This window comes from Schistocerca gregaria, chromosome 2, assembly GCF_023897955.1.
Source record: "Schistocerca gregaria isolate iqSchGreg1 chromosome 2, iqSchGreg1.2, whole genome shotgun sequence".
Classification (NCBI taxonomy): domain Eukaryota; kingdom Metazoa; phylum Arthropoda; class Insecta; order Orthoptera; family Acrididae; genus Schistocerca; species Schistocerca gregaria.
The window spans coordinates 28,055,921-28,081,946 of NC_064921.1; the positions used below are offsets into that span (position 1 = coordinate 28,055,921).

General features: G+C 43.5%; 1 protein-coding gene across 1 annotated transcript in view; it reads right to left on the reverse strand.

The window, feature by feature from the left end:
* LOC126334590 (Down syndrome cell adhesion molecule-like protein Dscam2) overlaps nt 1–23,649 on the reverse strand; it is a 696,403-nt gene extending 672,754 nt beyond the window's left edge. The window contains exon 1 of the mRNA XM_049996981.1: nt 23,572–23,649. The gene's annotated coding sequence lies outside the window, so the exon portion shown is untranslated. The remainder of the gene's footprint in view (nt 1–23,571) is intronic.
* Nucleotides 23,650–26,026: the final 2,377 nt, after the last annotated feature.

Genomic DNA, 26,026 nt, shown 5'->3' on the forward strand with positions numbered 1-26,026 from the left:
TCGACGTTGTTGTACACCTTAGAGTGCTCAGTGTCAATACAGTGCTCTGTCTGCGCCAGTTTATTAGGTTGTAAGAGCCGGGTGTACCTGCATGACTCATGGACTGTGCATGAAGTCTGTCCGATGTATTAAAGGTCACACAAGATCCCCTGTGAGTGTGGCCGTTCATACATCTGAATGACGACACGTACAGTCTATGAGAGATGTACAAAGCACTGTAGGTACACCCGGCACTTACAACCCAATAAGTCGGCGGTAGAAGAACACTATATTGACACTGGGTACTCTATGGTCTACAACAACGTCGAAATTTTAGCCTCAACTTCATCACTCCGGGATTCAGAAATGAAAGAAGCAACTGAAATTCGGTTGGAGACGAATTTAATACAGGTAGTGGCTTCAGCTTGGACTAATCGTGGAAAGCGGCACTTTCTGTAACAAACACACACAGACGTCGCAACGGTGGAGCTCGCAGTGATACATCGGTGTCACCGTGTGGAGCGACCGTGCAGCGATAGATATAATTTTATGCATATGTCGTACCTCTTTGCCGCCAATCAACGTTTCTGACGCCTTTTGTATCTGTGCCCGCATGCGCAGTGGCGCGATCAGCGGGTTTGAAAGGAAGGAGCCGGACGTCAGTCACCCAGCTCACTCTGAAGATGATTGGATGGTACACCACCAAAATTTCAGAAGAAGAAGTGAAATTTATGCGGCTCCACGACCGAAATTTTATGGAACAACTATTGCGCCACGAAAATATGAAGATTCACATTATGATGGCTGCTCATAGCGAGCTTCAGTGCCGCCTGGTATGAGCTAAGCAGAGACGAATGGGAAATCATTCTAGCTACGATACGGACCGCAAATAGGGAAGTCTGCTGTCATAACGCACTTTGACGCAGGGCAGTCTATTATGGTTCGGCTTGTGTGAACTAGCATTTAAGTACGGAAACGGCGAAGGTCGTCGGCTGTTGGTGTGCTACTGTTGTGAGCCTATGTGGAAAGTGGCTCAAGGACGACGAAATGCGGAGTAGGCGACAAGATATTAGAAGCCCACGTCTTGAGCGTCCAAGGCTTGCCCGCTCTGTAAATCAGGGTTGACAGCTATTAGTGTTAGATCTCACGATACAGAGCAGTACTGACGCAGCCAGAAATGCTTCTGAGCTCGCTGTACGCCACACAGTGTTCGGCTAGGTGCTCCGCGGCAGACGACCCCTACCGGTCCCCATGTTGAGCCACGGGCGCAGTCAGTTACGACGTTATTGGACACGGGGTCATCGAGATTGGTCCGTGGATCAATGGCGTGCCGTGTGTGGCAGTACTTGCACTTACTCTTCTAGGTTGGCAACACTTAGTGTACTTTGCCGCTGACTACTGTGGCTCGTGTGTCTGCTGCTCACTGAGCTGGGCCATAAAAACAGGCGCTTTCCCGACCGCGAGTTGAGAGTGAACTTGTTGAGGCTCAGTCGCCCGCACGCACGAAGTTATTGTGGACCTGTGGAGCTGAGCAGGTTTGAGGTGCTGCATCCTGTGGGTTATCGTTCGGATGATACTGCATCTATGTTCCAAGTAAATCAGGCACACGGAGCGATAATGTGGCCACAATGTGTGAAAAATTTACCGTGGCAAGCAACATTCAATTCTGAACGGGTACTGTAACTCGACCACCGATAGAAAGCCTGAATGGCCAGCTTTTGCAGCACAGTCCGCTAAGAAACGTACGAGAAAACAGTGATTGAGTTTCTGGAAGGTACCGACATGGATGTGGAGCCACACAAAATCCTGTGCCGTGGCTAGCTGCGCTGGGTTTCTCGGATGAGGATCCACAGAGCGATCGAGGTGGTCCGTCCCAGAGATTCTCGATTCGGTTTAAATCCGGGAAGTTTGGTGGCCAGGAGACTACAGTAGACTCATGCTGAGACTCTTTGAATCACACTCTTTATCATAGTCGGTGAAGCCAGTAGATTTCCCCACTTGCGGCCCGTAATTTTGCTGAAATGATTACACCTACGTCGTTGCTTCGCTTATGTTGTACAGCTTAACAAATCTGCAGTGGCTGAACATTGTATTACCACTGGCTTTTCTACGTGTTTCGGGAAAGTGAAGATTCCGGCAGCCTCGTGCTGGCATTCAGTGAAAAGGGAGGCTGTGGAAATGCAATTAGCAGATAAGCTACTCAACTGAGACTACGGTTTTCAGCTCGAAAAATCATGGGCTGCACTCATTTCACGTCTGTACTCTGAGGTTATTGTTTTTAGCTTTCACTTCCTGGCATTTAAACACATGCCATCCATTTCTGTAATCAACCACATAATTCGTAAGCTCTGTGGATTTGCCGACACTATTGTTCGCTTGTTTTTTACTCTTTAGACGCATAAAGTTTTACTTATGACTGACGCTCTTTCTGCCGACGATGGTGTCTCTCACGCGCGTTTACTCCTCGGTATTGTCAAGTACAGCCAATAAACCCGAAGATGAAGTAATCCTATAATAGTACTAGCGCGGATGCGCGTCAGAAAGGTGATGGAATACAAGATACATATCTAAACTTCGACAGAAACCGGTTATGACACTGGCATTTGGAGCATGACGTTGCAGGAGTGCGAAACAGCATTTCATGTCAACAGGACAGACGTACACACGTAGCTCCCCGTCCCCGAACCCTAAGCGCACAGGATAATTTCTGGGGTCAGCGTATCGTCGACTTGTCGTGAGTACCTCCACTCAAGCGATATTGCCATAGCTAGGTTCAACTTCGGCGGTTAGCAAAATAGGTCTGATAGGGATCTCTGTGCGATAGCTGACATTTTAACGGTCAATGGACGGACTACACGGTAGCGTACCGCGAGACAAAGCGATGGCGGTAACTGAAGATGATGAGTCACTCTGCGATTAAGCCTCCGCTGCAGCACAATGACCCAGTCCTCGGCGCACATCCAGACGAAAGGGAAGCACTGCACACGTTCCTGACACCTACTACCAGGCATACTCACCAGCTGAGGCAAAGCACGGTAAACTGCAGCGAGCGTGTTCTGAGAGCGTGCCGTTATAATGGTTCCTACGTGTCGAGGGGAAACTAACTGGTATGCCCTTTTAAGCACGCCACATGAAGTTATCGGCGTTTTTCTCGAGGAAAATTCGCCGCGCTACAGTTGGCCACTAACACGACAGCATTGCTCTCATTTCAACGGAAGAAGAAGTTAAATGTACAGTCATTATAGCACAACGTAATTTGGATCGAGCGCTTAACGTGCGTTACAGCTACAAAGGTCCTACCGATCGCTGACTGTAACTCTGAATGGTAATCAATAGTTTCTGACTGGTGGTAACAGATCCACTCCTTTGGATAAATTAATTTCCACTACAGAGGACAGTTTGTCCATTGTATTCAAATTGAGTGCATCCCAATCAAAGAGAAAACATACCTCATCTTTCTGGAAGTGTGTACTGACTGCGAGAAATGTACAGCACTGAATTTCAGGAGCGACGCTTTATATTGTCTCAATCAGGAACCCAATGGCTCTAGTCTAGATAGAGCTTGCTTCACGCGACAGAAAGCCTCGCTGAACAGTCTTCACACTTCAGAGTAAATTCGTTCCAGGTTACGAAGAAAGTTGGTCTATATAGAAGAGACTCAACAGACTGTGCTCTTTGAGTTGGCAGAACCAAGGACAGTACGCGAAAGTGGTGATTTGCCTGCGACTCTACATTAAGCGAATATGGTGAATAATAGACAATGAACCATCTCCTTGTCTGCAAGTTGTGTCTAACTACAAGCGCTCCCCAGAATGTGATTTGCTACTCTTTTGAGTGCCTTTTGGTAGGCACCACACAGTTTTCCTCTGGCTAAAGAGACAATACGACAAGGCCCCTACTGCCCGACCTGTAACAAGCGCTCGTCTTGTGCACCTCAAGTAAATACGTGCATCTACTTACGAATGAATTCAACGTTACAGCCGCTATCAACCTCTTTAATAATCTCACTGAGTATTGAGCAGGTGATTATCATTCCAACAGAGTAAATAAAGTGGGTCGAAAATACTTGTCATCTTTCAAACAATCACATAGCCTCAACTGTAGGTAAAGCTAGTGAAAGACTTTGCTTCATTGGTAGGATACAAGCGAAATGTAATCAGTCTCAAGAAAATTGCTTACAAAACACTCGCGCGAGCCACCGTAGAATTTACCTCAGGTCGGCGGACAGTAAATGGGGCTAACAAGGGATACTAAGAATGTCGAAAGAAGGTCGCATGAATTGTCACAGGTGTTTTTTTTGCCGTGAAAGAGTATCACAAGGAAGCAAAAAAAAAAAAAAAAAAAATGAACTGTCAGGCACATAAATCCAGACACAGTCCGTCACGTGAAAGCCAAATTATCAAATTTCAAGAACTGGCTTTAAGTGAAAATCTACCGACACAGCTCCAGTAGCGATCATGAGGGTACTATTATATTCATTGCAGTGTGTAGAGAGATGTTTAAACAATCATTCTTCCTATGGACCATGCTGGAACTGAACACGAAAAAGCCGCGATAAACGGTACCATGGGAGGTAGCCTGCCCCATGGTGGCATAGCACTGAGGTGCAGCTACAGTATCTCGTCAGGGGAAAGTCACCGTGACACTGTCCATTACATCATTTATCTAGCCCTGAAACAATTGAAAAGACTACATACCCAGGTGTAGCTGAACTTTAAGGACAAATTGTCATCCGAATCTCTCTCCTGTTTTTCTATATCGTATCTGAGAACTATGCTGACAGCCTTTGACGTACAGTGAATCATATTTTCCTAGACAGTAATTTGTTTGAGCTGTGCATTAGTCACGATAAGCGATGCACCGCAGCCAGCAGGTACCCCGCTCCTAAGCCTCCCCTGTATCCTACCACTTGTTATTCAGGCGCGAGATTACAGATCGAGCATGGACTACGAATCGCTGGAGCTCGCTGACGAGCTCGTGCCTGGCCTTGAGGCCGCCAGCAACGTAAGGGACTCCAGGTAAACCCGAGAGAGCAGTGGTTTTCTAACGGGAATCCCCATACCGCCGTACCTCTGCTCACCCTTGTCGGAAACGGGAGCCCTCTCGCTAATCTTCTCGGCGTAGGAATACGTGACATGAGGATACCCCACTTTTATGATAAACTGAATGACCAAAGGGATGCGTGCAATGGAAAACTTTTTCATGTGCTAGCTAGTTCCTTAATCATCATGCATTTATTTCTAAATCGATATCCACAATCTGCAGAACAACGTGAATGGCATGACGGTACTTACTTCCAGTTGCATCATGTGTTAAGGTTTCTTCCCAAACCAGTAGCATATTCATCGTAAGAAGTGTGTCTCTATGCTTCATGTAGGCAGTCTTGTTGGTATCCTCCTGGTCTTACCGCAGTGGTAGGCAGACGCCAGTGGTGTATTCATATACCCTTCTATTGACCGTGGTGCTCGAAATATGATTTCGGTTTTGGGGGATTTTCACATCTTCATTCATTTACGACGCTGCCCCAAAGGTCAAATAAACCCGCGATCATTCACGCTGCCCTGATCTGTATACGATCAATATCCTCTATTATACTTATCTGGTGTGGTTCCCGCACTCTTTTATCAGTATTCTAGGATGAGTTCCACGATCATTTTTAGGCTATATATTTTTGATTATCCTAAGAATAAAAGGGAGATTGCCAATAACTTTACCAATGACTGAGCCTGTGTGAACATTTTCTTTTTCTTTTAACTTTTACTTTTGCTTAACGGGGCTGATGCGGCCCGCCTCGACCTCCTCTCCAGTGCTTCATCTCAGAGTAGGGGCTGCACCCATCGTCCACCATTATTTGTTGGTTGTATTTCAACATCTGGGTTTCCCTACAATGATTACCCTCTACAGCATCCTCTAGAATTATGGAAGCCATTTCCTGATGTCTAAACACATTTTCTATCATCCGGTTCGTTCTCATTTTCATTGTTTTCCATATGTTTATTTCTGCGTAGTACCTGCTCATTCCTTATCTTATCTGTCCAACTAATTTTCAACATCTTTCTACAGCAACAGGTCGCAAATGCTTCGATTGTCTTCTTTTCAGTTTTCTCAGAGTCTATGAGACACCTTCGCATAGTTCTGCACTCCAAACGTACTTTCTCCTTTCGTCCTTAAATTGGGGCCACCGTTTGATGATATTAGTAAATTACTTTAACCCAGGAATAGCCTCATTGCCTGTACTAATCTGCTATTAATGTTGTTCTTACTTCGTCCCTCATGTATTATTTTGCTTTTAAGATACTTCTTGGTCACCAATATTGACGTTTTTCCTCTGCTTGTCGCATTTCTGTTGCTCGTCGTCAGTAACGCCTTTTTCGGTTTACTCCCGGTCATATTGTGTGCTCATTAGGAATCTTCATCCCATACAACAGGTACAGCAGTTGTTCCTTTCTTTTCCGTGCGTTTCACAAGGGAATTTCCACTGTTCTTTTAATTAACCTCCATGGCTTTTTATTCCACCGAAGGTTCTGACGAACATTTTTGTACTTCCGTCTTTCATCGGTCAGTTAAAGTACCGTATTTCTTTTATTATCTAAGGCGTCTCCGCAGTTATAATTCTTGGAACTATTTGTCTTTTTAGAGATATCCTTTGTTCTTCCCCTGAACTACCTACTGTGGTATTCATTTTCGCGTTACCTGCAGGATAATAGCTTCAGAGAACTTCGAACACTTCTCATCATTCCTATGTGCTTCAGCATTTTGATTCTTCGGAACGAGTTTCTTAAACTTCAGTGTACTCTTTGACACAACTAAATTATGATCTTATTCTATATGTGTGAGAGTATGTATGGATGAGTGCGAGACAGTATGAGGATATGAATGGAGTGTGAGCGTGGGTGATTGTCCGTGTGTAAATGAGTAACCACGACACGTATGTCCACAGGTGTCAGAGTGTGCACATTTGTCACAGTGTCGGCTTCTATTGGTGATCTGACACATTCGATTCTTACGATCAATCGCCAAATTGATTATTTTCGTGTACTAATGACCCGCAAGTTCATCGCCGTAACTAAAGAAAGTTAATCCGATTTTTTAAAAATATCTTCAAATTAGAAAGAGTGACATTTTGTCGTCGGAGAATGTGATTAATTCAAGTTTTAATACGTTATTTTAATTTGACAAGTTCACCTACACCTTAAAAACATTAACCGATACTATCTTTCACAGGTTAAAAAAGAAATCGTGAAGTGGTAACAGCGAATGGTGACACCACAGTTTGTTGCATTCTCGTCGCGGTTCCGATGACGCCCAGTGACAGCCGATGCCGTTAATGTTTCAAAGTATTTCATGACTGAATGAGTCGAAAAAAAAAGTGTTAACGATAATATATGTGTTCGTGCAGCAATCTTTAGTTGTAGCATGAGGGAGACGCAGCGCATTACAAAGTGAAACGTAGCAGAATTAATTCTCGTTTCAGGGAACGAAGTGAGGGTTGGATAGAACCTATTGCTTGGACAGTGGATTCAACTGATTAACTTGTGGTCTAGTGGCTAGCGTTGCTCCCTCTGGGTCGCAGGGTCCCGGGTTCGAATGATTGCCCACATCAACAGAAGTGACGTAAAGGCAGTAGACGTCACATCTGTTACGGTCCCTGAACCGAAGCCATTCCCAACCCGAAACGCCTGGCCACGATGTGGATCATCGCCCTGTCACCATGCGCCGTCGTCCACAAACGCCAGACCGACAAGGTTCAGCTCCTCACGGATCTGTGGGAGGGCCAAACAGCGCTGTAAGTACCGCGAGACCATAGAGAACTTCCAGCAAGTCCCGCTGGACGCCGCCTTCTAGGACGCCTTCGACACGCCGTGACCGACGGCCCCCCACGACAAACACCCACCCCTGGTGCTGAGGACGTCGCCCACCCATCCCTCCAAAACCCCAACGTCAGGAGCGGTGTAATATAAAAAACGTGTGACGAAACGTGTGCAAAGTACAAGGTGAAAGTGTCGCAATACCAAAGTTTGTGCCACATGTGCCAACCCTATCGCTATAGTGTCCTTTCCTCGTAGCAAAATAAATCAGGAGAAAATGATCGGTGATAAATACAGTCCAACGGACATCTAAGAGGGGAAATAATGGAACAACATATTTAAATGGTGTCTTTCATATATTAATGTGCTCTCTCTCTCTCTCTCTCTCTCTCTCTCTCTCTCTCTCTCTCTCTCCTCAGGTTACGTTTTTTGTTCTTAATATATATATATATATATATATATATATATATATATATATATATAATTTCTGTTCCTCATGTGCCTAAAGTAGCAGTGATTTATTATTTCTCACATATACATTTTGCCTCATTAATGTGCGTGCAAATTGTTGCGTGCACCTAAATGCAGTACTTTAGCATCCTTCATCTACATCTACATCTACATGACTACTCTGCAATTCACATTTAAGTGCTTGGCAGAGGGTTCATCGAACCACAATCATACTATCTCTCTACTATTCCACTCCCGAACAGCGAGCGGGAAAAACGAACACCTAAACCTTTCTGTTCGAGCTCTGATTTCTCTTATTTTATTTTGATGATCATTCCTACCTATGTAGGTTGGGCTCAACAAAATATTTTCGCATTCGGAAGAGAAAGTTGGTGACTGAAATTTCGTAAAAAGCTCTCGCCGCGACGAAAAACGTCTATGCTGTAATGACTTCCATCCCAACTCGTGTATCATATCTGCCACACTCTCTCCCCTATAACGCGATAATACAAAACGAGCTGCCCTTCTTTGCACCCTCTCGATGTCCTCCGTCAATCCCACCTGGTAAGGATCCCACACCGCGCAGCAATATTCTAACAGAGGACGAACGAGTGTAGTGTAAGCTGTCTCTTTAGTGGACTTGTTGCATCTTCTAAGTGTCCTGCCAATGAAACGCAACCTTTGGCTCGCCTTCCCGACAATATTATCTATGTGGTCCTTCCAACTGAAGTTGTTAGTAATTTTAACACCCAGGTACTTAGTTGAATTGACAGCCTTTAGAATTGTACTATTTATCGAGTAATCGAATTCCAACGGATTTCTTTTGGAACTCATGTGGATCATCTCACACTTTTCGTTATTTAGCGTCAACTGCCACCTGACACACCATACAGCAATCTTTTCTAAATCGCTTTGCAGCTGATACTGGTCTTCGGATGACCTTACTAGACGGTAAATTACAGCATCATCTGCGAACAGTCTAAGAGAACTGCTCAGATTGTCACCCAGGTCATTTATATAGATCAGGAACAGTAGAGGTCCCAGGACGCTTCCCTGGGGAACACCTGATATCACTTCAGTTTTACTCGATGATTTGCCGTCTATTACTACGAACTGCGACCTTCCCGACAGGAAATCACGAATCCAGTCGCACAACTGAGACGATACCCCATAGCTCCGCAGCTTCATTAGAAGTCTCTTGTGAGGAACGGTGTCAAAAGCTTTCCGGAAATCTAGAAATACGGAATCAACTTGAGATCCCCTGTCGATAGCGGCCATTACTTCATTTACTTCATTTACTTATTCACACATACATGAGTTTTTTTCTTTGTCACACATATCGCGAACATGATACTATAAGTGCAGTTACACACAGTATGTACCTGAAACTCAAAACATTTAAACTCAAAATAAAAAAAATAGGGCAAGTTTGTAACGAATGTGTGAACACATTACGCAAAAATCATCTGAAGGACATTCAACGAATAAAATTGTTCTTACTTACCGATAGACAATTCAAGAACACTAACAAAAGAAAAACCATAAAATGCCTATCTTCGCTTTCTAATATAGCAGAACACTTAATGCAAAAATCTAATTGTTAAAAACCTGTAAATAAAAGTTTATAGACATTAAAAAAATTCCCGGCCGGGTTGGAGATTTTCTCTGCCCAGGGACTGGGAACTTATGTTGTCATCATTTCGTCATCATCGTCATTCGTGACAGTGGCTAGTTGGACTGCGAAAAATTGGATTGTGTAAAAATTGTACGACAGCTGATGGCCGCGCAGTTGAGCGCCCCACAAACCAAACATCGTCATCATCTGATTCCCGTATATTTTTTCTTTGGCGGCAGATCATGAGTCATGTAGATCTTACACAAATTGTCAGCACAAGAGAGCCTTTTACCTGTATTAATGAAGCAGATTCCCGCCATGATCGATAGAGTTAGACAATCACAGCTTCGAAAATATCAAATGTGATCATACTTAGGGTAGTGAAAAAAAAAGAGAAAAAAGCAACGTGTGATGGCTGGTTTCGAACTTCACCTTCAGCTTCGGTGGGACAAGCTGCTGCCTCTCAGTAGTGGCACGAATGTGACACGTAGTCTTATATAATTACTACTGGAGAAAGTGCACGTCACGGCACTTGACCTGAATACTAACTGCCAGTCAGATTGCAACTGGTCATCATTAATAATAATAATAAAAAAAACATAGCGGTACAGACGGTGCTCTTCATTCGCTATACCAACGGAGATCACGATTTCCTGAAACATACCTTCAGTTACGAATTAAGAGTAGACTGTGAACGTATTTTTCACCACTTTACTTGAACATACCTTTAATTAAGTGGAATTTGGGTGCAGTTCTTTTAGTTAATTCTCCTTAAGGATGCCTCATGCGCATGGTTCGACGGGCTGCAATGAATATTCGTGTCGATATATACTGATAAAACTCCCTCTGGATTCCAGCTGCGTGAAGTGGTTCAAAATCCACAAAGTTGACAATGGCCGAGGAGGGTACTCGGGAGAAAGGGAGAGCACTTTAAACCACTTGACGCAGTTGGTAACCCGAGAGAATTGCCACAAAACATCCTCCATGCTTGAGGATTCTTTCTTCGGCGTTGAAAGATAAAGCTTTAGATAACATCATATTTTCTTTAGACGTTATTCCATTGCTTCTGTGTTATAAAACAGTAATGGAAACCTCTTCGTGAGCTTGGTATGGTACTTTGGAATAATACGATTTGATAAAGAGATAATACCTGTTTCATAAAATTCTTGCAGGCTATAGACGGCAATATGATGTTCAATGAAATTCTGAACTTGGGTCTACTTCGGGAGGTCAGGGAGACGAACGCCACATAACAGATTTCCCTCTACATGAAAGACGAGATGTGCACTTAGGAATGTCTACGCCTGGCGTACTGAAGTCGGACGTGACGTTTGTTTCCCGTAATATGCGTTTTTGTGAAGCTTCGAGACTAAGCAATGAAACGAAGGAAGATATTTTGTTTTGCGTATTTTTCAAAGTGATAAAAGTCCATCTCATCTCAGGTACCAAACGCCGTCACAGCGTGCCTGTGGTCGGAGAACTGGGGCCGCAACTGATGGAGTTCTTTAAGCGGCAGGTATTTTCAGTCAGAATGTTGGACGCTTCTGCTAGACCTTACTGCCGAGATAGGTAGTGCAAAAGTCAATGTACTACTATCCTTTTCCTGTGGAGTAAGTGAGCCGTAGTAAAATATGCTGGTTTGAAGAGCGCACCGCAGCGCTTAGTATGAAGCAGTCGCCCTCCGTTTCTGGCGGTGGCGCCGTTGTGGCAGTCGCAGCTTTGGTGTCTCCCTCTGGTGGAAAAGGGGAAAAGTTGCCTGTTCACGTGCATTTAAGGGGCGCTATCAGCTCGTCGGTGGCAGATGCTCAGTCGGAGTGAGGCTCAGTCAGCCTCGCGTCACCAGTTGCTGGTCTGTCTCTCGTTCGCATTTATGCGGCAGTTAGTGTGTGCCTGTCGTCGGAGTGCTACTATGTCTGTCGTTTGGATGAAACTTAAAGCCAGAAAATGAGAGTCTTGCCACTCCGCCAGTATCCAAACTTAGTTAATGGTAGCCCGGTCGGTGCTGTTCCGGCGTCTGAGTCTGCGCGTTAGGCCGCCAGTCTGCTCTAGTTTATCGGGCAACGGTCATTGGCGGCTGGATCGATCGTTTGGTCGGTCGCACACCGAGACACGAGATGACTTGTCCGACTTGAGTGTCGGCGCACGTGAGGTCCCCACGTGAGTCCAGTGGGCCGCGCCGTATAGAAAGGGGTAATGGCATCGCGGTCGACACGAGAGCAGCAGGAGTCAACCCACGACATCGGGCTGGCCGGTGCGAGCTGGACGCCGTGAGACGGGAGATCGACGCGCCTTCCCGCGTCCATTGAAGCGGCTGGCAGCGGACGGTTCGGGAGAGCGTTTTGGGGGTGCTGCGCCAGGTCTTCACCAGACATCGCAGTTTATTGGAAGTGATTGGTGATATGTTGTTTCATTTACTTGTTAAATTCTACTTGTTTTCTTGGTGAGGTCACCAGCCGCTTTGTTTTGGATGTCGTCCCACCATTCTTATTCATTTTCCCACCCGCGGGAAGGTGGTTATTTATGAATTGGTTGGTCCGTCTTTCCCTTGTGGAGTAGGGGCGGGTTAGAGCAATCTGCGGTTCGGGTGGTTCAGTAATCCCCCTGTCAATCTGCCGTACGTTAATAGCTGCCTCTGTCAAGTTTGTCGAATTCGGCGTTATTGCTTAAGATGTAGAGGCCGAATTCCTGAAATGTTTTTATCTTGCCTATCATCTTGAGAAGCGGTATATGTGTAATGTAGAGCATGTTTGTATATTTTATATAAGACTGAATTTCATGGGTTTTTATTTAAATGGTCATTTTAGTATATAAAGTTGCCATTCTTCCACCGTAAGAGTTTTTTTTAAAAAAAAAGTTGCACTTTCGGTGGCAAGTAATTTTTATTTTATTTTAAATGTGTGTTTTGTACCATTTCCATCCCTCCTACGGGGTGCATAGTTTGTGTTTGTGTGAGTTGTTAAAATTTTTAGTTTAAAGTAATCTGGTTTACTGCAGATTTGCACCAGTGTAATCTTTCAAAGGTTGTTGTGAGCGGTCCTGACTACGGCCGTGTTAAAAGGGAGCGGCAAGGTTCTCAGGCCGAAAGCTCATACTGTCAAAAAAAATTGTTATTTCTGCCTCTGAATAAATTGTAACTTGATATTTAGAGGGTACTTTCTGATTATAATTTTTAAATCGGTTTTTTTAAATAAAGAAAGGGTTTTTAGAAACAAAATTTCCATTTGTTGAAAGAAATTTGTTTTCATCAGTTACCCACTGGCAACTACTTCCACGTTCAAATAGTGTGATTAAATGTGTTGATGTTCTTGACGAATCGCTAGTAAATAAAGTAAATTCTTTAAGAAAAGATTTTGGATGTAAACCAACGGTTCAGTAAGACTTCAATCTTGCGCCCGACCAGCCAGATTTATGTTTTGTGAAATGTTCTAAGATTCTGTGAGAAAATGGCGATATAATTCCTTCAAGAACTTCAAGGCCAATTGTATTGCCCTTCTACGCCAGAATGAGCGTGTGTTTGGTCTCTTCTGACCTCCTCGTCTAAGGAACGCTAGATACCAATATTTGTACACCTACTTATAAGAAATACCCAGTTTTCTCTACAACGGAAAATCCAAGCCTTTTTCGGCGCTTGAACTGCCGTAGTTTGCACGGAATTTGTTCCGGAACCATCATAATACTAATACGTGAACACGAAAATTGAAGTACCGATTTTTAATATCAATTGTATGAGGAGGTTAATGAAACTCAATTAATTCAAAAGATACTTTGCAATATATGTACACAAAGAAGAAATCACGTGTATAAGTAGTCGTGAGGAGTGGTAGAAGTAAGTAGATGCTTTCATATTCATAACTCTGATGATACCTTATCTATCACGCATTAAACTCTCCAAAATGAAAACATCGGATGTTGAACTTTTATCAGCTTCCGCTGTACGCAGCGATCAATTGGTATGGTGGAAATGACACACAAAAGTAACTACGTTTTGTGAAATCGCATCCTAGGGACGTTAATGTTCAAATGTTCCAGATAGTTCATCTACAGTAACAAACGCATACTAGGCAACTACAATGACACAAGTGCTAGGTCCTTGATGTTATCAGCAGTGGAAAACAAAACATCGTAGTAACGAAACCGTCAGGTATAACAAACGTTGTTTATTGGCGTTGTTCGTTCGCTTACTTTTGTCTAGAAGTAAACAGAACTAACTTTGCGTTTGTTTGCCGCTAACACCACAAAATTTGAAGAATTCCTAATTTTCACATTCTTCATTTTCAATAGCTACGACTTCCCTTATTACGCAGAAACTATATTCGTTTTAGGCTATGCCTCAAAGAAGGACGCTTATGTGTGTACTGAAAGACGAAGAGCTTGAGAGACGACTTTGGTGTAGAGAAAATAATGTGAATAATGTGACGGTTGATAATGATAATACTATTGTTATTTTCAAATATACAAGTTATAATTGCAGTTTGGTGAATTTAGAGTGAAAAATTTGTAATGCAAATTATTTCGCATCGGTGATTATTTTAGCGGTACTATCACCGTTAATACAAATTTTATTTTTAAACGCATTGTATCAAGGACTCACTTCAAGTGATCGATGAGTTAAAGGTAAATCAAAGAATTATTTCAGGAAGAGTCGAAGCTAAAATGCATCATTAGCTTTCGGTCAGTCGTCAGGTTAAAATTTCACACAAAGTTTTACTTGGATTTTACCGCTTTAAGCTACTTAAGATACTTTTTAATACTCCAGGTAGGGATGAGCTATGATCGCGCTGGAAAAACGCGCGACGCGAAGGCAATTTCTGGAGAATTTCTGGGGTACGCTCGAGAAGTTGACAGTGCTGCGCTCTCTGAGAAATTGCGCAAACCTTCAGTACACGAAGCACTGAGCCGCACCGGTCGTACTTGTCGTACGATCGTGCTCGGAAAACTTTGAAATTCTATGATAGATATCAACTGCACTACCGTTATTAATGTTTACTGAAGGATTAGTATATGTCTCATAACATAAAAATCATAGAATTGTTGTTTAAAACAAAGCACAGAATTCGCATAAAACAGAAGCTTTATTCTTACAAAATAAATTACCTTGTACATTCTGCATGTATGCATGCAGCTTAAACGTAAAATAGAAGGTATATAGCATTTTTTTATATACAGAAACTGCGTACGTGTGTTTACTTACCGAAGAAAGAAAGGAAACAAAAGTTCTTCAGCAGAAGGCATTTTTACATCCCATTGCTACACCGCCGCCGATTTTTGTTTAGAAATATGATTTCATTAACCAATTGGCCTTTTAGTCTGCTTCTTTGTTTGTTTATAAGTAGTCCTGTTTTCGAAAATATTCTTTCGCTGGGAACAGAAGTTGCAGGTATTGCAAGATACTTTTTTGCCACGACAGCTAGACCTGGGTAAATGTTTTCATTTTTTCCCAGTAGTGTTAAGGATTATCATTGCGTTGTAGGTACGGTTCTTACAAATATCGTTGTACCTCCAGGTCTATGCTATCACAACCGCTTTTCATTAGATTTTTGTTGGAAACCTCTTCATTGATGGAAGCCCATAAGGAACTACTGGCGTTTTGTACGAGATGGTACTCGTGGCTTGTGTCGTTAGCAGCCGAATGAGTAGATCGTACGGTCTCTACCACGTTTGTGCACTCTGCAATTGGGCTTGCAACGGCATGTTTTGAATGAATGGATTTCGTAAATGGTAACGTTTTGAATTTGGGTCGAGAATTGTGGCGACGGCATGTACTTTGTTTGTTTCTATCAATCCTAGCTGGGCTATTAGTGAGTTGTGCAGATGTTGCTGTAGCTCTTGCGCTGTCGTTGTAGCCCACTTCCCATTGCATATGGTTAGGATTAGCTGTCTGATTACTGGAATAGCTTTCGAAAGAGAGGTATAGTTTTCAGTTGAGATTTCACTTGTTACCACTTCAAACGGCTCTAGTACACATAAACATTCGCTCAAAATTCGCCACTCGTCAGCTGTGAGGTTCTCTACACCTGAATACAAAGATGATAAACAGGCTGCAATGCATTCCTTTTGCTCCACTAGACGTCGTACCATATAAAACGTACTGTTCCATCGGGTTTCGGTTTCCTGAATCAATTTATGAACAGCTTTTTCCATTAGATCCATGATCTCATGGTTTTTTTTATTAGCATTGCAACTTGTTTTAAAATAGCTAACAATTTTTCTGGCCTTTTCTCGCGTTATGCAAAGCTCACTGTTGCTGTTCAAAGAACTTCTCACAACTAAAGTGATGGTGTGTGCTGAACAAGGCACATGTTGCATATCTATGTTGCCGCTGTGAATAAGTTGTACGGCCGCCGTCATGTTACTGGCGTTGTCAGTTGTGATGCTTACAACATTGTTTTCAATGTTCCATTTTGAAATCACGTTATCTAACTCCTCACTAATATTTAGCGCTGTGCGCTTTTCTGGGAAACGGAATGCCTCGAGAGCTAAAGCTTTCAGGCACCAATTAGTGTTAATGAAATGATCAGTTACTGCAAAATATGCCTCACTATTTAGTGAGGTCCAAATATCGGTCGTTAAAGAAACACAAGTAGAGTCCTCCACGGCCAAGTTTACAGCCCCTTTCTGTTTATGGTAATCGTCCTCAATCACGAGGCGCAACTTTTTTCGATTTAGTAACGAGTATTGTGGGTCCAACAGTGAAACAAAACGTCGAAAACCAGTGTCCTCGACGATTGAAAGCGGCTGAAAATCGTCTGTTATCATGGCCACTAGTGCTTCATATACCTGTTGTTGCCGTCTACTTCCCTCTATGAAGAGAAACGTAAGATTTAGATCAGTACTCCTGCGAGAGGATACGTTATGTTCGACAACTAGGCCAATAAAATTACAAATCTAATGTTTTTTAAGCGTGGCGGATCGCTTCGGACACTATCCGAACTTTTGCACGGAATTCACGTTTTGTACCACACGTGCCTGGATATTTTGTCTGCCTCGCACTATTGGAAGAATGAGCCACTGTATCCAAGGACGTCGCTGTTTTATTGCTCGATAAATTGTGCAGTTTAAGATGTCTAATCATGCCCGTTGTATTTTTTGATACGTTACGTAGATTTTTACGGCAAATGTTGCAAGTAACGTTATCTCCATCCTCCGTAAAGTATTGCCAGGACCATGACGTTCGTTTTCTAGTGTCCATACTGATTTGAATAGCAACTTTACTCGAATGAAACCCGAGACTTACTAGATACGAGCACAGCGAGCGTGTTTGTCCAGCGGCGGCATTCAATTCATAAAACAACAGCGGCGCGGCGTGTGTTGTCCCAGCCAACTAGCGCGCAGCGCACACGCCGCCGCGCCGTTTCTCGTGAGCTTCTCGAGAATTGCTTGAGCACTAGAGGCTCGAGAAATTGTCGGTGCGCCCGAGTCGCCGCGCTCGCCATCCCGTCACGGACACCAGGTACAGTCATTCAGTTGGTCGAATTTCGACCGCAGGCGATAGGAGTACAAATAAATATATAAGTGACTAGGACACTGTCTATATCTGTTCATTAATTATTATGGTCCTTAAACCGTTACAGTTTACGATATCACGATCCGCGTAGAATAAGCAACTAACAGTTGTAGATCTCAATACTTCGGGATATTTTTGACGTTTTCTTACCACACTTCTGCGTGTAATTCTCTTATGCCTATGTTTCTTGATTTATGCGTTTGTCGATTAGGAGGGCGTGCTGAAAGGTGATGCTTCCGAACTTCACATGTAACAACTCTTAAGGCTTTTTATATAAAACAAACTGTAGTAACATTTCACATCATTGTTCTTCAAATCTACATATGTATGTCTCAACGGTTTCGCACTAGCAACGAACAAATTTTCCCAACGAGAGACCAGTTTGTTGGTAGCGTCAGTGCAGAATGTCTGACTTCGTTGACGGAGCCACAGCCTCACCTCTGTTTGTACCGCTTCATCACTATCAAAGCGAAGTCCTCGGAGCTGATCTTTAACTTTTGGCGACAGGTGAAAATCGTACGGTGCCAAGTCGAAACTGTAAGGAGGGTGAGCGAAGGCAGTGTGAACCCAAGGCGCCTGATTGTTGCAAATGTCGCAACGATCACGTGTGGTCAGGCATTCCCATGCTGAGAATGCTCTGTGTGTGAACGAACTCGTCGAATTCGTGCGTACAGTAGCTCTATTACACCACGCTGTTGCTGTCGCACCGACACAGTTCCGCTACACTCCACCATGTTACTCGTTACAATTCGGTACCCTTTAGCGGCAGAGCGTTGACACTTGCGCCAGCGAAGCGGAACAGTTGAGCTGCAGTAATACCTAAACCGATGGTGAGAACAGAATAAAAAAGATTCGGAGACATTGCTTTCCAACACACCCACGTGTTTTGCTTTTATAATTTACATGTACTGTAAGTTTACTCTGCTATCTTCTACTCAGCATCTCAATTCACGCTGTCCGTCCAGTGTCAGAAGTGCTGCTGTTGGCTGGTGTTATACGTCTTCATCCCCCCCTCCCCCCCAAAGGGAAACAAACTGTGCAGAATTCCTTATTTTCAATTTCGGGGAAAGGGGAATTACTGAAGTAAATGCAGCAATGCTGACAGTGGACCGAGCTAATAAGACACCGTGCACTGAAAAGCATCGGCCAGTAGGTGTGCACCGAGATTTGAGCGAAGTGATTAGGAAATCTGAACAGACAGATTTTGCGAAATTGGCGTATACATTTTGCCCACAGGGAATAAAATGAACTTACTGACAAGTGCCGTTACAGATTGATTTTACCACCCCATTCTTGTTAAAACGAATGTGCCTGCAAACGTGGTCTCGGAAGTCGAGAACTGCCTTTGTTTCAAAGGACAATGGAACTTTCGGCGCTGGTCCTGCGTGATTTTTCAAGGACGGGAACTGCGACGACACACACGGTTCCTCATACGGAGGGCAAATCAGCGAGCGACCACTGACATGGCGGCCAAGCTGTCCCCAGGGCAACACCTCGTTACACCTCAGTGGACCGTAAACTGTGCCACGTCGTAACCACGGCATCCCCGTCTACAGCCGACGCTTGTTAAATTTTTCAGGCAGCTGGAAGCGATATCTTCTGTGGTGCTGCTCTGGTAACAAGGATGAAGTCGAGGACGTCACAGAAAGCTGGATCTCAACTATCTACAGAAATTCCTCGGTCGAATTCCGGATTTTAACATGCAGATTTACCTGAACGTAACTGTAAATTTTTTCTTAAACTCTGTTCACTGGAATACAGCCCAAAACTAGAAAAATAAATGGTTTAGTTGTTACATTTTCTGAGTAGGCGGAGAAAGAAGTAGATCGTTTAACAAATTCTTTTCCAACAAATCTGGCGACACTTTAAGTGGTGTGCTGCATATTCTGCTTTCATGAATTTCAAGCTACATTACTTCTAGTAAATGAAACTGCCGAAATGCCCGTTAATAAACACTACGGATCTCCTAAGAGTAATTTTCCAAGAATTTGGCCATAGACTGTTATAGCCACAGCGTAATCCTTCCAGTGACGTGAGGCTATGTGATAGTAAGAAATGCGTAAAAATGGAGGATTGCTCTTCCAGAATCGATAATCTTCAATTAAGGACATTGTGGCAGAGCTAATTTTATTTACTTTAATGAATAACTGCCATGGATGGGTCGCGAATAGAGAAGAGCCATTTTCATTCAAGCCAATCTCCATGTTTCATCTCGACCACATTTATTAAAAGAAGGTGACAATTGGTACAAGTAAGTTATGATTAACGGCATTTGGAAATGAGCGGGCAAGTGATGTATAAGCAGGAAGTCTCCTATTAATGCCGACTAACTTATGAAAGCGGTCTGTAACACAAAGTTTACACAGCTTGGGTATTTTAACGTGAAGACCATCTGCTATTGCTTTTTGCAAGGTGTAATTGTCTGATGACGTGATGCAAGGAGCAAGAGGAGTCGATAGTGAAGAGATGGGAGATCCAGTATTACTCAGGATTTAGAAGAGCTTTCGACGACTTAACATAAGACAAGGCAGTAGGGATTGATAACACTCCATTGGTATTTCTGAAACCATTGGCAACAAAACGACTATTCACGTTTGTGTGCAGAATGTATGAGACTGACGACATACCATCAGAACTTCGGAGAAACATCATCTATGAAGTTCCCAAGATAGTAAGAGCCGACAAGTGCGAGAATTATCGGACAGTCGACTTAACAGCTCATGCATCCAAGTTGCTGAAATGGAAAATTTGTGGTAAGTTCTATTGGACCAAACTGCTGAGATCATCGGTCTCTAAGCTTACACACTACTTAATTTAACTTAAACCGACTTCTGCTAAGGACAACACACACACACACACACACACACACACACACACACACACACACACACACACACACACACACACACACACACGAGGGAGGACTCGAATTCTTGACGGGGGAAGCCGCGCGAACCGTGACAAGGCGCTCAAGACCGTCGGCTACCCCGCTGGAAGTTGGTGACAAGAATCATACACAGAAGAACAGTAAACAAAACTGTGGATCTGTTACATAATAACACTTTGGCTTTAGGAAAGGTAAAGGCACCAGACAAAGTGAAGAAAAATCACGAGACGTTCACAGGATTAGTCGATCTGGAAAAAGCTTCCGACAATGTCGATTGGTACAAAATGTTCGAAATTATGAGAAAGATAGCCGTAAGCTATGGGTGGTGGCGGTGGTTAGTGTTTAACGTCCCGTCGACAACGAGGTCATTAGAGACGGAGTGCAAGCTCGGGTTAGGGAAGGATTGGGAAGGAAATCGGCCGTCCCCTGTCAAAGGAACCATCCCGGCATTTGCCTGAAACGACTTAGGGAAATCACGGAAAACCTAAATCAGGATGGCCGGAGACGGGATTGAACCGTCGTCCTCCCGAGTGCGAGTCCAGTGTCTTAACCACTGCGCCACCTCGCTCGGTAAAGATATGGGGAAAGACGGGTAATAATTTACAAGAGCCAAGACGGAACAACAAGAGTGGAAGAGCAAGAACGAAGTGCTCGGATTAAAAAGGTTGGAGGACAGGGACGTAGTCTTTCGGACATACTGTTCAACTTGTACATAGAAGTAGCAATGAAGGAAATAAGATAAACGTTGAAAGGTTCAAGAGTCGTTATAAAATTCAAGATGAATGGATGAGAATTCATTGACGACATCGCTATCCTCACTGAGAGTGAAGAAGAATTGAAGGATCTTAAGTGGAATGAACAGTCTAATGAGTACAGTGCAAGGACTGTGATTAAATTGAAGGAAAATGAAAGTATTGAGAAGTAGCAGAAATGAGAGCAGTGAGAAACTGAACATCAGGATCGATGATTACGAAGTAGATGAAGTTAACGATTTCTGCTGCCAAGGCAGCAAGGAGGACATCAGACGCAGACTAGCACTGGTAAAAATGGCGGTCCTGGCCAGGAGAAATATACTGGTATCAAACATATGCCGTAATTTGAGTAAGAAATTTCTAAAAAATATACATTTTAGCACAGTATTCTTTGGCAGGAAAATATGGACTATGGAAAGCCGGAACAGAAAAGAATCGACGTATTTGAGGTTTGATACTACAGTGGAATACTGAAAATTAGGTGGACTGATAAACTAAGAAGTGAGGAAGGTCTCTGCAGAATTGGCGAGAAGGTAATATATGGAGAACACTGAGAAGAAGAAAGAATTTGATGTTAAATCTGTTAAAACATCACGTAATAACTTCTGTGGTAATAGAGGGAGCTGCAGAGGGTAAAAACTGCAGAAGAAGACAGAGATTTGGAACACATTTAGCAAATATTAGCATATAATTGAGGCCACAAGTTGCAATTATTGCTCTGAGATGAAAAGGCTGGCACAGGAGAGGAATTCGTGGCTGGCTGCATCAAACCAGTCAGAAGACTGAGTAAAAAATTAAAAAAAAGTGTAAAATAAAATAAAATAAAAAAGAAAGACGAAATTAAGTTCCGTTGTCAGTACACTCATCCAGGAAGGCCACAGCATTATTGTAGTGAATGTCACGATATTGTTGGTTTGTTATTCTAAGAGATTGCTAAATATTTAGGCGACCGACTCATCAGTCTCACGTAGTTGTTAAAGTAACTATGACGGGTCTCAGCGTTTCATCAATGGCAAGAGGTTGGCACAAAAGCGTGCATATTTGCGAAATTTATGGCAGTGTGTTCTAAAGTCAATTAATTCTCAAAAATTTTCCAGGAGTAACCATCAACATAGCTTCAGTTTGTGACATTATCTCCGTCTTCGGTTTTTGACTCAAGTTATTAGTAAGTTGAACTTACCTCATAATTTGTTCTCCAAATATTCAGCACTCACTTGTCAGGACGATGATTTCATTTGTCAATGTAGACTCATTTATTAGACGTCTTTGCTTTAGGACTTGTCTACGCAACACATAAAGACTGCTGTTATTAGGTAAATAAAAACTGTGGGGGCATGTTACACATGTGCTCCACTTCGTGTTGTATGCTGTGTCTACCTGATTTCCTCATCGTGACTTCAGAAGGAAACATTTGGTGCGTTTAGCAAAATCACATTCTGACAGAAGGAAATGTAAATACAGGGATGTTTTTTTTCAGAGGTAAAAGTGTTGCTAATAATCATATGGTTTACTGTTGCAACAGGACAAATTCATGAAATTCCAAGGGTTTTTGGAAGCAAACGAAGACATAAAGAGGTTACCATCGCTCCGAGTACGCCATTTCTATCAACATGGCTAGTCTAGGATAAAAAATTCTTGCCTTTTTTTAACCTGTCTGTTATGTTACTTTCTGCAACAACTATACTTTACTAAGGTGTACATACAACACATAAACATACGAATGCGTTGCTTCGTCGAAATGTAGGCTCTTGATGTCTTTCAAGCTTCCATCAGCGAGAAGGACACTAATCTGCACGAGCTTCCGGCTGAGTACTTCCCGGCCGTTGTCTAGGGCTGACTGACTGCCGTGGAGTTGGGCATCTTGGGTAATAGATGACAGTCAACTGCCAGTCGCTACGGCTGCTCTTCGGAGAAGATTTAACAGGAAAATTGAAAAGAGGAATTGCATAAATGTAGCATGCAAATAGAAAAAATTGAAATCTGATACAGCATAAAAACATCACAAATTTTGCAACAGGATTCGATTTTTCGTCAGTCTTCGTTGGGTTTCGTTTCTACATTCATTTTACTATCATACGTTTTGAAATATTAGAGAAGGCGAAAAAGACATGGAAAAGCATATAATAATGAAGTAAAAAGCGGAAAAATCATTGTCAGGCATGTTGCACTACACTGCATGTTTTCCCGTTTCATTTAAATTAAGTGTTTATTTTCCTTTTCGTGTTCAAAAGAATATTATTGTTTCACGTTAGTACGGGCTGATGTTTCATAAAGAGAGACCAAATAAAGGTAGCTCATGCACATGGTTCTTCATTAAAAAGGCGTTTTCTTGAACACTGATACAGCCTATTATAAGTTAAGAGCGCAAAAGCATTTATTTGTTGTAAACAGCGTAGCAGTTCTGTGGCTGTCGAAGAAAGTGGTAATTTCAACTTACGTCTGAAAAACCAGTCATAGTTTGTTACTACTTAGAAGTAGGAAAAGGAAAGGCACCTTTCAGAGTTGCAGCGCAACTACAGAATGCCTGGCAGAACGGAGCGGTGCTAGCGAGCCGCCGCCTGGCGGGAGATTCTTACCGCGGTATCCTTCGAAGCACCGTAGTCGCGGCTCGGCGTCACGCAGCGGGCAGAGCAGGCAGCGTGGTGGCAGGGCGCCGTCGACTGTGCCGGCCGCGGCGTCGCGCCCGCTCAGCTTCCAGCGCCGCGCCGCCAGGGGCGCAGGCGCCGCCCACACCCCGGTCCGCGCATGCGCCGCACGCAACACCTGTCGCCCCCTCGGCTCCTTCAGCGCGCCCGCCCTGTGGGCCCCGCTACTTAATTAACCACCCCCGCTAAGTGCTCGCTTAACGGGTAATTGCCAGCTATGTATCTCACCTCGAATGATTATTGCCTACCAATAGACAAGAATGGGGACGCATTAATCGGCACTGAGGTCGCATCGCGTGCACGATTGCGCTTTGTGGTGCGATAGGACGTTATGCGACTCTCAGCTACCGAAACCGGCCCTCCGATACAGCGATGCATTCGTCACTCTGTGCAAATGCCCTACAAAAACTCTGCGGTATGTGGCTGCCTGGTCAGACTCTACTCAAAGACACTTTATAGACGTTCTATACATCCGTATTCGGGCAAGCGGACTGGAGCACACTTGATATACCACAATGGATTTCCATTTGCGTACTGCACGCCCCACCAACCGGTATATTCCCGACATACTCCGATTGCAACACCGTGGTCGTTTTGCGATATGTCTGTTGCAATAACGCGTGCTGCAACATGGACTCGCATAACTTATGTTTACAAGGTCTGCCACTGAAGTTTATTATCTGTAACCGTAAGAGGATTTACGTCCTTCTTCAATGGATCTCCTCCGTTTTTCATGTTAACCCTCTTAGTCCAGGTAGTTACCTAAACTTATGGCCCTGATTTTAGGGTGAAATTTAAATCATGTGCTTTGTGTACATCACTTGGTATCATTTCTGCAAGCTCCTAGTGCGTCTCAACATCTAATCAAAGAAGGCTGTCTACTGTCAGCATGGCTTCCAAAGTGAAGATAATTTGACTTCTTTTTAGTAATTTTGAACTAGAATGTGTTCAGTGTGTTTAGAATATGCCGTAATATGCTAATACACCCTACGCTAAAGAGTGAGTGATTGCTTATTTCCAGACAATCATACGGCGATGGTTTTGTTTCTTTTTTTCGATGTAGCACTGGCTCTGCATTCGACAAGTATCTCTACTTACAGATTCACAGGAATGGACGCAGAGAAAGAAGAGAGTAACGAAGAAAAGGACGAATCTGATGACAAAAATGATGCAGTTTCAAAAAGAATGCACTCCAGAGCATTACATCCTGCACCAGGTGCAACAGCAGTTACACAGTTTCTTCCATTCCATAATCTCTGGTGACACAATGTAACATTTCTGGCTTTGCAACCATCATATTGATGTACAAGAAGCTCTACTAAGAACAGTTTAGAAGGCAACTGTGGTACAATGTCCACAACTTCATCAAGGCAATGTTGATCTAGATTATCCCATTCCTCAAAGGCGATTTGGGGTAGATCCCTCAGAGTGGTTGGTGGGTCACGTCGTTCATGAACAGCCCTTTTCAATCTATCTCAGGCATGTTTGGTAGGGTTCGTGTTTGGAGAACATGCTGACCACTCTAGTCGAGCGATGTCGTCATCCTGACGGAAGTCATTCACAAGATGTGCACGATGGTTCCACGAATTGTCGTCCATGAAGACGATGGCCAAAGTATTGGGACAATATGGGCACCAGGCCACTCTGCATTGTTGCCAGATGTATCCAAGATAGCGGAGATACCGTCATCCAAGATGGCGAAGAGTAGACTTGACAACAGGGCATGACGTCATCTAAGATGGCGGCCATGACGTCATTCAAGATAACGGGAAGTTTGAGTTTTGGTGGAAAAGTGCCACGCCCCCCTCCCCCAGAAATTTGGCACTAAAATCAAATTCCAACAGGATAATGCATCACATCCCGGTTACTTCTACTAAGCAAAGAAAATGGCGGGAACATAGCTCACTTGGCCTACCTCCACTAACCTAAGTCACTCGACCACCACTTCATTCGACGAACTGGCGCCAAGTCTGAATTTTGCTGGGAAGATAGGTCACTTGGGGTTTCGCTGCTGGCGCGAAAGAAAGGACACTTGTACTAAACCGACCTCCTCCCACGAATTCGTTGGTAAAAATTCTCTTTATTATTTAACCAATTTCAAGCAGATCTGTTCGCCGCTTGGTCTGGACTCCAACTGGCTTAGTACACCAGCAGAGGGCGCTCTCATGTCATCAGGTACATAAGTACCGTTATCCAGATTCAACACCCTGTCTGTTCACCACAAGATCCAGACCCCAACTCACTTAATACATTCCGTCGGCGCCAGAGGGCGCTACCGTGACTCAAGTGATGACACAGGTACTGTTGCTCAATATTAGTGTATACATTTTTTCTCCAAGTGCTCTAGGACACACATGGACCCTGCACGGTACCATTACGGCACATT